This window comes from Podarcis pityusensis, assembly GCF_964106645.2.
Source record: "Podarcis pityusensis genome assembly, chromosome: 4".
NCBI lineage: Eukaryota > Metazoa > Chordata > Lepidosauria > Squamata > Lacertidae > Podarcis > Podarcis pityusensis.
In genome coordinates, this window is record NC_138027.1 from 42,372,137 (window position 1) to 42,387,481 (window position 15,345).

Genomic DNA, 15,345 nt, shown 5'->3' on the forward strand with positions numbered 1-15,345 from the left:
TGCACCACTCAGAGATTGAGGGGTTAAATAACATAATCATAATTTTATTCCCCTCTGACCTTACCCCAGCTATGTATACATACCTGTAACATTTCACAAATCTGATGAAGCAGGCTGTAATCCATGAATGCTTGTGTTAGTATTTTGTTAGCAAAGTCACTTAAATGATACAGAGTTTAGAGAGAAAGGAAATCCTGATAGTATTTTCCTGAGCCAAACAGAACAAAAAACAGTGAAGTCTTGTTTTTCTTACTTCAAGCCCTGTACATACCAGGAAGACATTCAACTGAACATAGAGAGGAAAGCTCCCTAAGAACTACACAGCCAATCAGGACTCAACCAACATCATACCACTCTGCCTGCTTGGTAAGCAGAATCTTTCTCTTGGCTAGTTGATTTTAACACAGAAAGGATTAACCCTTTACTTGTACACAGAATGATCTCTGCTTTGACACTTCCACAAGACTCTTTGTAGCTTTTGCTACAACAGATTGGCATGACTACCTTTCTTAAAGTTCGTGCACAATGCTTTTGGATAAAAAAGGAGATAAATTGCTATGCTTGCCAAGATGTATTAAGGGTGAAATAATACAGGGCTTTCTTGGGAAGCGTGTGTGCCTTCTTGGGGGGGAGGGCTGTTACAATTTAATCCATAGCCAATATGGTGCCCTCCAGATATAGTTGGACTACAACTCCCAGTAGCCTTAGCCAATATGGCCAGTGGTCAGGCATAATGAGAGGCACTGGCTACTGTGGCTTAACCAGTTTCATAGGGTAAAGTAGGACGAAAGTGAAGTGTTATCAGTGTCTTTGCCAAGAGCTGTTTTGTTATGGAACGTTGAAAGATGGAACACTGTGTGTGCGACTGCATGCTAGCATAATGTTAGCACTTACAAAGCACTGTGAACTTTTTCACGTTACCCAGTAAAACACCGTGCTCACAATGCTAAATTGGTAATTTCTGGTTGGTTGACTTTATAGCAAACCACTCTAAACTCATGAAAAAAAGCAGAGTTTATGGGCAAGGTATTTCTACTCTAAATATTTGCTGGAATAGAGCCTGTGACAAAGGGCAGTAAAAAGGAAATTGGTTGGAATAAAACACTGGATCAGTCATAGTGTAAACTGTAAACGGGGGGGGGGGGGGGGAGAGAGAGAGAGAGAGAGAGAACGAATTCATTTAGCCTTGTACTGAGAATGCTAAAGTCTGTGAAATATCATGAATAGCAAATGCTGCCATCTCGTGTTCGCTGATGGCAGCAAAAGTCAAGAGTTAACCTTTGTTTTGATAACCAGAGTACATACTGCAGTTCCTCTCACCAATTCAAGATTGTCTGTGAAATGTAATAACTACCAAGCACACAGGTGCAAATATTTGAAAGAAAGTGTACCTCACAATCTGCAAGTTACATTGATACCTCGGGTTACAGACGCTTTGGGTTACAGACGTTTCAGGTTACAGACTCCGCTAACCCATAAATAGTACCTTGGGTTAAGAACTTTGCTTCAGGATGAGAACAGAAATCACGCGGCAGCAGCAGTGGGAGGCCCCATTAGCTAAAGTGGTACCTCAGGTTAAGAACAGTTTCAGGTTAAGAACGGACCTCCCAAATGAATTAAGTTCTTAACCCGAGGTACCACTGTAATTGCTTTGGATTCAGGGAATGTTTCAAATGATGAACCAATGCTGGACTAGATTAAGGTTACCAGATGTCCCCGTTTCCTGGGGACAGTCCCCAGATTTACAAATCAGTCCCCTGACAAAATCCTATCATTCTGACTCATTTCAATGAAGTATCCTTGGATTCATTGAAAAGAAATCTCGTAACCTTAGACTAGATGGGCCAGTGGCCTGACGCAACAGGCTCTTCTGATGTTTTTATTCTTATCTGCATTTAAGTCCAGAAACTCTAAAATTCAGAATGCAGGCAGAATGGAATTCCCCTCTATCCCCTCTATGCATCACAATCCTAGGTATTTTTACTCAGAAGTCAATCCCACTGAGCTCCATGGCACCCTACTCCCAAGTAAGTATTTATGAGATTACAACTTTCGTAGACGAGGAGAGCGAGAGAGTTCTCTGTTCCATGGTTTGGAATTTGGATGTGAAACTATCTTCAAGTGAGAACAGTTAGTGGAGGGGCCATTTTGTAATCCTGTGTTAACTCTTGATTCTTGGCACTGATTGATCACATGCAACAAAATATGAATAATGAATAGGAAGTAGTCTATGAGCAGTACATGAACTGCCTTCAGACTGAAAAATGTCCATACCTCCTATCTTGCAATGAGCGACTAGAGAGACAGTCTCTGTGATTGGCCAGCAGAATGATTCATGACAGCAAAAGGAGAATTTGTTTTTAAAAAAATAATATTTATTGATTTTCCAACCATTTAAACACAGTAGAACAGGAAAAAGAAAAAGCAAAGAAAAGAAAAGAAAAAACATGAGATTAACAAAACAAGACGCAAACCATTTAAAACACAAAACAATTTGAATATCTTAACTTTCATTCCCTTATTTCCACGACCTCCTCACACCTCCCTTTTTGTATTCCACTTCTATTAATTGTTTCAGCAATTCCTTTCCATCTTCCTCTGTTTTCTATCCTATAATTATCTTAACATATTCTAATCTTATTTTTCCCTTTAATACTCTATTAGTCTATTTATACTTAATTCCTTATAGCATTTCTACTAAAGCCATGTAACTTCATTCCAACATTTTTCTAACATTCATTATTTTTACAATATTTCTATAAGTAGTCTTAAACTTTTTCCAGTCTTCTTCCACCGTCTCTTCTCCCTGGTCTCGGATTTCTGCCAGGCGTTTCCGCCAATTCCATATAGTCCATCAACTTCATCTGCCATTCTTCCCGGATAGATAAATCTTGTGTCTTCCAGTACTTCACGATGAGTATTCTTGCTGCTATTGTTGCATACGTGAAAAGAGTTCTATCCTTCTTTAACACCAATTGGCCGACCATGCCCAGGAGAAAGGCCTCTGGTTTCTTCAAAAAGGTATATTTAAATACCTTTTTCATTTCATTATGAATCATCTCCCAAAGTGTCTTAATCCTTGGGCATGTCCACCAAAGGTGAACTCTAATCCTCAAATTCATCTGTTTTTTCTTTGAGTTCAGTCATAGCAAGCGTCAACTTATATTCATCAAGTTGTTTCTGTAGGGCTGGGGTTCTCTTGCTCTTTCTCTCCAGTTGTGTTTCTTTATATTCAGCAACAACAGCTTTTTCCCTGGCCTCCTCCGCAGTTTGCCGTATCGAAATAAGTTCCTGTGTCAATTTCTGGGTAGTTTCTATATTAGTATTATTTATACTTTCTATATTTAAGTTAGTTTTAATGACTGAAACATCCACTTTCGCATTTATCGTGTCCATTTTCCTGTGAAGCTGATCCAATGAATCATTTATCTTAAATAATGTCGCCACTGGAGCCTCTTCTGTCAACATTTCTCTTGGTTTTACATATACTGGGACAAAGGCTCAGAAAAAGCAGGGGGGCCTGATGGTGGACCTCTCCTGGATTGTTGCCAAGTCCTCCCAAACCTTAATGTTTTGTCAGCAGTTGACTGGTCTGTTTTTCCTCTTCCATTTACCATAACACTTAAAAGATCAAGGTCAGTCCCAGAGTCTCACGGTTTTTAACTTGCAGCTGGAAATTCCCCTAGTCCAGCTCTTGTAAAGCAACCGGTTTCAAAGGCTTCCACTAGGGGGAAACAGTTTCTATTTGCAATAGTCAATAGTATCCTCTTTTAAACAATCCGAAAATTAGTTTCAAGTTAGTTTCAATTTTCAGTTACTTTTACTCCTTTTTAAAGCAGCCGGAAACAGTAGAAACAATGTATTTCTCTTGTTTAATAGCTGTCAATGAACGTTCTAAACGCTGTCAATGAACATTCCAAAGTACATCAGACCTACTAGCAGCCCGTTTCCAGGGTCAGAGCGGCAGTGTTTTAGTTCTCTTCGCTCTCTCCTGCAGGCATATTCAGTCCACAACTTCCCCCCCTCTTCTCCTGCCTCCAAAGGGGGGTTTTGTTCTTTACCGATGGAAGTTTAATCTTTTACAAAAGACTTTCCAGGACTCCAGCTTGCAACTTCATTGCCTCAGTCTATTTACAAAAGGGGGAGGCAGACTTCCTGTTTTGAACCTCCCCGCTTCGATACCAAATTATACTTTTAGAAATCCAATTCTCCTGTTTCAGCTCTACTCACGGGTAATTACTTTAAGGTCAAATTGTCCACAGGAAAAAGTCAGCGCTCTCCGGCAACGGCTGTGCGGCTTCGCTCCGTGGAAGAAGCAGACGATTCGAAGCACCGCGCCACTCACCCCACGTCGCTCCGGAGACCCGAAAACAGGTTTTCCCGTGAGTAGGGGAGGCACAGAAGGTGCCCGCCGAATCCCACGTTCACAGGCTTCTCCCGCCTGTGATTTTTACGGGTCTCCGCCTTCGCCGTGGCGGCCAGACCCAATTTTTCCACGGGGCAAATTCCTCCTGGTCAGAGGAATTCCGCCATTGCCGATGGCGCCAACCCGGAAGTGTCAGCAAAAGGAGAATTTGTTTGCCCAGAGTATGCCGAATGAATAATTCATCTAGCTTGACATTTCTCTCTTTTTTTTTATAAATAATTTTTATTAATTTACAACAAAAACAAAAACACACAATAATTTCACATCCAATTTTTTCACAAAGTGTTTCTTTTCTGGACTTCCTTCAGCTTTTCCGTGAATCATTCGCAGTCATTATTAATTTACGCATTTCTTAGGTTTGTATTGTCATTATTTGAACCTTTCTTTTCTATTCCCTTTTAACAATACTTCTCATGTTTCACAGTGCTTCTTTAAATCCCTCTAGCGTTATTTGTCCCTCACTCATACTTTCCAGATATTCCACAAATTTTCCCCAGTCCTTGGTGAACTTTTGGTCTCTTAAGTATCTAATCTTCCCAGTCAATTTATCCAACTCAGCATAGTCTAACAGCTTCCTTCTCCATTCTTCCATTGTCGGTATTTCCTGTTGTTTCCATTTCTGGGCCAGTAACATTCTTGCAGCTGTCACTGCGTATTGAAAAAATTTACTATCTTTTCTCTTTATCTCATTTCCTAAAATTCCTAACAGAAAGACCTCTGGCTTCTTTATAAATGTATATTTTAGTATCTTCTTCAATTCATTATATATCATTTCCCAGAAGCCTTTCACTTTCTTACACTCCCACCACATATGGTAAAAAGAACCTTCTTTCTCTTTACATTTCCAACACTTATTACATGTCTTATACATTTTCGCTAATTTTGCCGGTGTTATGTACCATCTGTAAAACATTTTCATAACATTTTCTTTTAATGTCATACATGCCGTAAATTTTAAATTCTCCTTCCATAATCTTTCCCAGTCTTCAAATTGTATGTTGTAACCAAAGTCTCTGGCCCAATGTATCATTACCGACTTAACTTCCTCATCCTTCAGATTCCATTCTAGCAACAACTTATACATTTTGGATAAAGTTTTAAAATCATTATTTATTATTTCTGTCTGAAATATTGATTCCTTGTCTGCATAGCCACATTCTTTAACATCTTTCCTAAACATTTCATTTATTTGATAATAATGCAACCAGTATCTAGCTTGACATTTCTCAATCCCTCCCCTTTTGTGTTTTTATTGCACCTAGATAAAAGTCTCATTTTGGTTTTAAACAGGTAAAAGATATTAAATTTTGTCTTTTTCTCTATAAACCTTAATAAAATTTATTATTAAAAATACATTGCTATATAGGTATTCTCTGACTTGTCTTCATCACTAGTCCAATTTCAGTTGCTTCTGCTCCTGTGACAAAAAAGCTCTAAGTTTAAAAACTTTGGTGGGAAAGTTACATACTGGAATGAGCTTCCTTATAACAAGATATTTGCAAAATATCTTGCGAGAGAAAGAAAAAGAGAAGGCATGGCCCCACCCAGCTACACCACTGGCTTAGGCAGCTTGTGGTCCTCCACAGATTGCCCATGAGAGGAGGGAACACAGCCCTCAATAAATAAAAGATTTAGACAAAAGCAATCTCCATTCATGTAGCAAAACAAAAGAATGTTTACTACTTTCAAAAAGCCACAATCTCAGTCCCATTTCCATGCTTGCTTCCACTGGTCCTTCATCCAAATATTATGATTTCCTTAATCATATATCATTTTTCCTCAATACTTAGCTCCATTTTCTATGATCCATGGGATTTACTTCTAAGGAACTTAATGGTACAATTGTAGAAATGGATTTGCTGCTTTTAGTTTACTGAATATGTAATCTTTTGTATGTAGCAAGGCTGGGAAGCTACAAGTGCAGGCGCTGCAGCAGCAGCCCATCTGCTGCCCAACTCTCAAAGTCAGGAAGGTAATGATGGTGTGTTTGTGCTAAACCAGCACCATTCTACAGGCAGCAAATTGGTGTGGGTAAAAGAGAAAAGGAGATATGTGATTTTGAACACCAGGGATTCTAGAGAATAAGCACAGAGATTTACCTTTCTGCCTCATTCTCTCAAGCATACTGCTTATTGTGTTGATGATTTTTCAATGATTCCTTTGATACAGAGGCTGGGTGCCTTTCCCTTGGGCCACCGACAATGTCTCCATATCATGATAAAGAAGGGACCATCCTGTGCTACTCCATCACTGGGAGATGTGATAGTCTGCACCAGCACAACAATGATATCATGTTGTGGTACAGGGTAGGGGATTGGAGCCTGTGCTGCCAATTGGCAATATTACAGAAAGAGGGGATGGGGAGAGTAAGCAGGAGAGGTGGAAGAGAGAGAAGACTTGGGCCCTCATGGCTTTCCTTTCTTCAGGGATTTTGGGGGTCCACCTCCTGTAATCTCTTCTTGGACCACATTAAAGCTGTCCTCTCAGCATCTTTTGAAGAATGTTAAGTAGACCAGGCAGGAGCAAACACTTTCCAAAAAAGTAGAACTTTAACAATTAGAAAAGCTGTCCCCATCAACAGCAAGGATAGCAAACCCTCTCATTAATATTCAGAACAACCTTGTAAGGTCGGCTAGTTTTATCATCCTCATATTGTAGGTGGAAGGCCAGTAGGGGCTTGCTGAAGACAAGCTGGTGTGTTTGGGGTAGACCTGAACCAGAGACATATCTGAGAATCATTTATAGGCTGCTCTTGCACATAAGTACATCAGATGAGTTGATGCATAATACCTGGGAGTGGAAGATATGAACTTTACCACACTGAAAAAAGTATGGCACCCGAGTTAGGGCATTTTGTGATACAAGCAAACGTTTGTGATGATAGATTGCAGCTGACTCTTTAATGCATGCCAGTCATCACTTGATGTTGCAGTCATAATGGGATGAGCATGCATGTTGAACCAGACCTTAGGCTGAGAGGGTTACTCAGTTAACCAACAAATTTTTGTGGAGGTTCAGCTGTGTATATGCCCCTCTGCATCCACAGCTGAGAGTGGAAGGGAGCTGAGTCATGTGCAAATCCCCCAAATAAGCATATATTTCAGCAGAAACTGAATCCATGAGGCTCATTTCTTTCCCATACATAAGAGCACAGGAAGCCAGACCAGCTGTTAACCAGATGTCTGATGGTTTGTGCCCACCCAGAGACAGCTGTGGGCAGGATTCCTGCATTGGACTAGATGACCCATGGGATCCCTCCCAACTCTACAATTCTGTGATCTTATTTTATTGTGCAACGCTTTAGTGAAGCAGCAAATAAATAAAGACCTAGTACCAGTTCAAACCACTGGTCCTTCTGCTGTAGAATTGCCTACAACACTGAGTAGCAATGGCTCTCCATCCTTCACTTGGAGCTGTGAAGGATTGGACTTGGTAGCTTTTGCATGCAAAGCAGGTGCTCTGCCATGGAGAAATGACACTTTCCCTATGTTCTGTGAATGTGGGTAGCAAAGAATTCCCACCTGAGCCATCCACGTTACATCACCAAGCAGCAGCAGCAGCAGCAGCAGCAGCAGCAGAAGAAGAAGAAGAAGAACTGCCACTTTCAATTCAACATTCCACCAGGACCATTTGTAAGGGTCACGCCCTCCAGGAGCTCTTGCCAGCTGTTGCTTCCTGTTGAGGAAGAGATGCCTGGGGTCTTTTTCTCAGCTGCCCAATGAAGTGTCACTTGTAGTCCAAAGTAACAGAAATGACTGAGTTTTTTAAAAATCTAATCACCGAGAAAACATATTTCATGAACATCAAGGCAACTGTCTCAGGACTCTCTCTTAAAAACCCTCAAAATCTCCATCTTGGAAAGGTGGGGCCTCCTTTCACCTCACCTTCCTCTAGTGGAGCAAGGGTAGCTTCACATGAGAAATCATGAAAAAAAAATCAAAAATAAACTTTGGCAATAAAACCATTGCAGTAAAATATGGCAGAGCAATATCACAGATACCTTAGAAGGACTGCAACCTAGGTGTAAGGCAAATTAAAGACTAAAAGCCTGGGTAAACCAAAGCTGTTTATCGCAGGGAGGCTCATTTGACTCCCTCTTGAACTGATGAAGATGCATGGATGAAGATGGGTAATGTCAGCAGCTTTTCATATTTACTGAGATGGGGAATAGCCAATGGATGTTTCTCCTTCCCAGTAGGCTTAGGGGCAACCTGAAACCTGCACAGTACCTCAGAGAGCCTCATTTTAATGTCAGCTAACTCCTATGAAAGGGACGCGGGTGGCGCTGTGGGTTAAACCACAGAGCCTAGGACTTGCTGATCAGAAGGTCGGCGGTTCGAATCCCCGCGACGGGGTGAGCTCCCATTGCTCAGTCCCTGCTCCTGCCAACCTAGCAGTTCGAAAGCACGTCAAAGTTCAAGTAGATAAATAGGTACCACTCCGGTGGGAAGGTAAACGGCACTTCCGTGCGCTGCTCTGGTTTGCCAGAAGCAGCTTAGTCATGCTGGCCACATGACCCGGAAGCTGTACGCTGGCTCCCTCGGCCAATAAAGCGGGATGAGCACCGCAACCCCAGAGTAGGCCACGACTGGACCTAATGGTCAGGGGTCCCTTTACCTTTATAACTCCTATCAAGCCATTTTCAACTCCCCACCTCCTTTGTTTGTCATCTAGCCCAGGGATGGAGAGCCTGTAGAGAGGCTGGTGGGAGTCTAACAGCATCTAGGTGGCCACAGATTCCCCACCAATAATCTAGTTGGATGAAGAACTGTGGAGAATTGATACACACAAACACTTTTTGTGACATTTTGGTATTGCCCTACTATGGATTTTGGATTTCTTTTTCCTTACAGGCCAGCATGGCTGCCTCAACTTGATGTGTTACTTAAATGGGTTTCATATGGATGGGTAATTCACACAACCACCAAAAACTTTTGACATTGCTTTGGTAAGTTCCTAAGGAAAACTATCCTTACATCCTGGCAAATGGGTATTCAGTGCTGTAAAAAGTGGCCCCGTAGGGCCCTGAAGGATATTCTTCTAGTGAAAATCTCCACTTTGCTGGTCAGTGCCGTTTTCACTTCCAGCATGTATATGAAGAGCTAAGACATTACAACACGGATTCTTGGAAATGCTTGAAATTACACAATGGCTCTTTGCCAATGATAATGAATAAGGAAGTTATGGTGCTCTCTTTAACATGAAGTACCTGCGAGGCTATTAATATCCTTAAGTACTTGTCAGTAAAATCGTAGTGATGAAAATGGTAGTTTCTTTCTTATTAAGAGTTTCTACTTTCTTTCCTGGCAGGACTGTTAAATATGATAGGAAAGCTTCATCGGTTGAATTTCTTCCTATCATCACATCTCCATGTTGGGGGAAATTGAGCCTGTAATGCAGGTGCTGAAGATGGAAGCACCCTGCTAGAATAAAGGTGGCAAAGCTGGTAAGAAAATATGCAAAGAAAATTGATGTACAACGTGTAGTTTATAGACCTGATTTTTTTCAAATTCAAAAAATGAGCAATTTTATCATCAGCAATACACTACCTACAGCAAACCATGTATTTGTCTGAAGTATCAAGGGAATTAAGGCTGAAATACTATACCTCCTTGTTTGTGAGTGATATCCATTGAATTCAATGGGACTTACTTCTGAGCATTAGATTACTCTCTCTCTCTCTCTCTCTCTCCCCCTCTCTGGGTGTGGGTGGGTGGGTATGTATGTATGTATGAACCACTAGAACTTGGAATATTTTCTGAGCTGGCAGCATCCTACTAGGCAACATCCTACTAGTTGTGTGAATTTCAGTGAGACTGGGGCAAAGTAACTTACTGGTAGATTGTATCTTCTAGCTTTGGTCATGTGAAGGAGAGTCCATTCTTGGCTAAGACCCGCTTACATGAAAGAATGTTTTATGTTAAATAAGACCCCACATCCATCAAGAGGGTTGTGCTTGGATTCTTTTTTCCTTTGACCTTACTAGTAATTTGTCTTCAGGAGTCTACAATTCTCAAGCCCTGCAGCTTGCCTGGTGCTGCTTTTGCTCCTGTATATGAAAATATTTGCACAAAGGCCAAAAAGTATCAAGTTGAATTTTATAGTTGCTGACCCAACTATACTAAATACTATGCTAAATACTGATTTTTACATTAACCAAATCACACACAACACACAGTTTGTTTGGAATTCTGTCTGGCATTTGCTGTCCTGGGCATAATTTGAATTCCAGAGCTCCTTGACTTTCGATTTTTGGTATAATTGGTTTTCTAAAACTTTGAAGTGCAGATGAGAGTTGATAGTCCATGTTATTAGCTTTACATGCCATCTGTCACATGGCACTGCCATTTTGCTTGGGGTAGGCAAATATTAAACAATACCCTAAAAGAAAGCATTATGTGGGAGAATGCATTAACATTAATGTAAAGAAAAGAAGAAGAAGTGCTTGACTGCAGTAAGGCAATAATAGGACAATTCATAATTCATAACTCACTGGCAGTATTTTATAATGAATGTCAATATCCATAGGGTTATCTGGATCTGCCCGATTGCTTTCATTAAAAGATGTGGTATGATAGACAGAAGTGTTTTTTATGTGTAAGGTCAGTCTATGCTACTGTTATCCATTTATTGTAGCTGCTTATTGTAGCTGTGATCTGCAAGCCAACTGAATGGATGTACATACTGTAGCCTAGACTGTTCCTTGAAAAAAACATTTCATTTTGAGAAACTGGTTATCCATACCTTCAAATGGAAATGATCGAAGCATCGGTTTACATCTTCCACAGACATCCAAGAGTCATAAGTGTGTTTCCTTTTGACTGGATCATGTCCCTCATTGTTAATTCTATGTTGGCAATCCCTTTCTGGATTTTAAATACTATAATTTTATCATCAGCAGGCATTTACATTCAGGAGCAGAACTTGAAATGCTGGGAGACTATTTCTCTCCAGTTGCATTCTTACAACAAACAGTATTTGCAATAGCTCTACAGTCCAAGAAGAGAAGATTATCTCCAAAAGCAAAAGCAACTGTAATTAATTGATAGGAAGAAACTCAAAATGGAGTTAGAGCTAAAGGCTGATGCATGTAAATGGATTAGCTTTCAAACCTCAGATCCATAATAGCAAAGGAGAGAGAAGCACACCAACTAATATTTGTGTGATGTTGAGCCATGTGCATTTTTTAAAAAAATCACAAGCGTGACTTATGCATCATTTATACACATGATGCCAACTTGCCTACTCCTCGGCATAATTCCACTCCTGTTGTTTTTTGCAAATCTTTTCAGAGAGGACCAATTTAAACACAATGCCTTTTATGCATTGCACTGCCAAAAAGCTCTCCCTGATTGTGGCATTGCAGCCTGCCAGCATGGCAAAATAATCAGTTCATATGCAGCACTGGCACCAGTAGGGTATGTCCAAAACATTGACCATGTTGGTAGCGAGGCAATGCTAGCTGGTAATAATGGGATAGCTGTCTACAGTAGAAAGTTCAAAGAAAGCTGTGCAAGATGCTTCACATAGGCATGAGCATCTGACAGTAGCTTCTTCATGGTTTTTCAGTTTCATTGCCAATTAATTTTACAGCTATTTCCAGGCAAGGAGGGCACACCAGGCAGCCTTTAAAACTTTAAAACATTATCTTTTGACAGCGCCTTCTGTTCTGCGTCTGTCTTTCTCCTTGCTTTTGTCCTGTTTTTATTATATTTCTATGCCGCTTTCTATTCAAATGAATCAGAAATGCAGCACTATATATATATATAACAATTAACAAATTGTCATTAGAAGAATTACAATCCATAAAACACCACTCATTGGCCAGCACAAAGTCTTCCCCCCCTTTTAGCCTTTCCTTATGTTTCCTTTCTGGGCATCTTTGAATTTCTGGTTTTGTGGCTAGACCTCAGAGATTCTGGAAGGCAAACTTCTAAATCCAAGAGAAATAACTGCAGCTCTTAGGATATAACAACATGCAGGAGTCCAACATATTCACAAGAAGCTTCACTTCTTCTAAGTCATGCTGGAGTTGAAGAGTTTGAAAGAACTCAAGACACAGAGGCATAATGACTGTGGCAGGTGACGAGAGGCCACCAGAATGACACAGGAGATTGGTATTGGGTTGAATTAGGCCACAACTTTATTGACTACAGGAAAGTGTAGGTTTGGCTAAGGCATTGGGCATGTATCCTGCATCAGGCAGCCTGCCTACTACCTGATAGGAACCTGGTTGGGTCGAACTTGTGCTGGGGAGTTGCCCCCATCATAGACTGGGTGACACGACACCGCACAGGTTACGATTGGGAGAGGTGTATTGGCCCATCTGTCCCCCAGTGGACTCCCAAAGAGAGTTACCGCTCCTAGACTCCTCTAATAGGGTACCCCAGTGACTAAGAATCCATCCAATGCTTTATCCGCCAAAGCTGTGACGGTTGCTATGAGGTAGGCGAAAACCTGCAGGCTGGCCAATTTGCTTGCAGGAGAAAATTCCTCCCTAGCCCCAAATATGGCGACTAAATAAATCATAGCAAGGTCCATAGGCAACATGTCCACTCCACACACACCCCAGGCAGCCCCTAAAGACTGGGTGGGTGGGTGGAAAATCTCACAAACATCAGCCAAGAGGGCAGCCTGCTCCTGGTCACCCCCTTAACAGGCATGGGGCAGGTTGGTTGCAGCCCCCAAGCCCCTGCTCTGATTGGGTAGGCAGGCACTGCCCGCCCATACCTGAGAGCATGACGTGAATGGAGGTGGGCAGCAACAGGTGACCATCGCTGCATCCAGCCACGCTGAAAGATGGCGGCCTCCCTGGACCCATCATGGCCATGCCATGCGGCAACAGCCACCCACCCAGAGTCCCAACTGAGCGGATATTCTGCAGGACATGACCCCACACCCAGCAGTACATACAAGTTTTTATAAGTAGTGAACATGGAAAGGAGACTAGCAGAAAGTGACGCGTGATCCACACACTGCTAAACACCCAAACAATTTGTCCATGACTCCAAGTAGAGCAGTTTGGAGCCTGACTCTGCTGTCCCAGCTTATTGGATTAGCCCCTGATCGGGTCAGCCTGAATTTACTGTTGAGATTGGTGTTGTTTGAAGGTGTCACGTGGACTATGCAAATTACAAGGGACTGCAAACACACAGTAATAATAATAATAATTTATTTATACCCCGCCCATCTGGCTGGGTTTCCCCAGCCACTCAGGGCGGCTTCCAACAGAACACTAAAATACAATAACCTATTAAACATTAAAAGCTTCCCAAAACAGGGCTGCCTTCAGATGTCTTCTAAAAGTCTGGTAGTTGTTTACCTCTTTGACATCTGATGGGAGGGCGTTCCACAGGGCGGGCGCCGCTACTGAGAAGGCCCTCTGCCTGGTTCCCTGTAACTTGGCTTCTTGTAGTGAGGGAACCGCTAGAAGGTCCTTGGCACTGGACCTCAGTGTCCGGGCAGAACGATGGAGGTGGAGACGCTTCTTCAGGTACACTGGACCGAGGCCGTTTAGGGCTTTAAAGGTCAGCACCAACACTTTGAATTGTGCTCAGAAACGTACTGGGAGCCAATGTAGGTCTTTCAAGACCGGTGTTATATGGTCTCAGCAGCCACTCCCAGTCACCAGTCTAGCTGCCGCATTCTGGATTAGTTGTAATTTCCGGGTCACCTTCAAAGGTAGCCCCACATAGAGCGCATTGCAGTAGTCCAAGCAAGAGATAACTAGAGCATGCACCACTCTGGTGAGGCAGTCTGTGGGCAGGTAGGGTCTCAGCCTGCGTACCAGATGGAGCTGGTAAACAGCTGCCCTGGACACAGAATTGACCTGTGCCTCCATGGACAGCTGTGAGTCCAGACCGGGCTGCGCACCTGGTCTCTGATGTGGACAAGCCTTAAGTAACAGCCTTGTGAAGTAAATTTGGTAAAGTCTCTTCAAAGGAAGAAAGAGGTGATTGCATTTAGAATTAGACAACCACCTCTACCCAGTCAATACAAGCGACATTTTCTTACTGCTCTAATGCAGTAAATGTGTTACTTAAGCAGTATGAAGATTTTTTAGCTCTGCTGGTTCCATTTTTCTTTTTGTGTGTACATGGCCCAGTCTAGCCCTTATTTATAACAGTACTGCTCACAGTTCCATTAAAAACTCCAGGATTTTCAATCTGTCTTATACCTACCCCATCATTATCTCCCAGAATTAGCAGCATTCTGGTAACTGGGTTAAATTGGACCATTACCCGTTACTATAGCAGCCAGAATTTCTTCTCTGGGTTGGTTAAGGCTATCGTCACAGGTAGAAGAGATAACCTTGGAATGTCATATTTTGTGCTGTAATTAGTAAATAATAAAATATCCCTTGTTGCACAGGGTTTGGTTGTTTAGGAAAGGACCAGGAGTTATCACTAGGCAGAACTATCTATAGAGATGCACACTTATTTTGATTTATCAAATATATCCATAGATAACTTTATTGCTCTCATTCCTGCATTCAAAGGGAGTTATTTTCCTAATTTACTTGATGAAATTGTGCACAGAAGGTAATTTGGATGTGTGTTTCTTCTCAAACTAATAATTTGCTTTCGAATGGAAATAATTTCCTTCACAGCTTTGTTCTGAGGAATGTCAGGTGATTTACCCGCTTCCCAAATAAAGATCATCAACTGAGATGAAATACAAGTCCTGCGTAGGTATAAGGTTAGAGAACAAGGATATGAATGATAGTTATTGGCTAGTAGCAAAAATGTCTCTGCTTTTTTTAAAAAAAGCAGAGACATCACCTTGCCAACAAAGGTCCGTATAGTTAAAGCCATGGTTTTCCCAGTAGTGATGTATGGAAGTGAGAGCTGGACCATAAAGAAGGCTGATCGCCAAAGAATTGATGCTTTTGAATTATGGTGCTGGAGGAGACTCTTGAG

The 15,345-nt window shown here is 41.7% G+C and overlaps 1 protein-coding gene across 1 annotated transcript in view; it reads left to right on the forward strand.

Annotated features, from left to right (window-relative positions):
• Nucleotides 1–1,580: 1,580 nt before the first annotated feature.
• POU1F1 (POU class 1 homeobox 1) overlaps nucleotides 1,581–15,345 on the forward strand; it is a gene marked incomplete at its 5' end in the record, with an annotated part of 62,925 nt that continues 49,160 nt past the window's right edge. Inside the window, 3 exons of the mRNA XM_081001557.1 lie at nucleotides 1,581–2,027; nucleotides 6,326–6,398; nucleotides 9,737–9,872. The remainder of the gene's footprint in view (nucleotides 2,028–6,325; nucleotides 6,399–9,736; nucleotides 9,873–15,345) is intronic.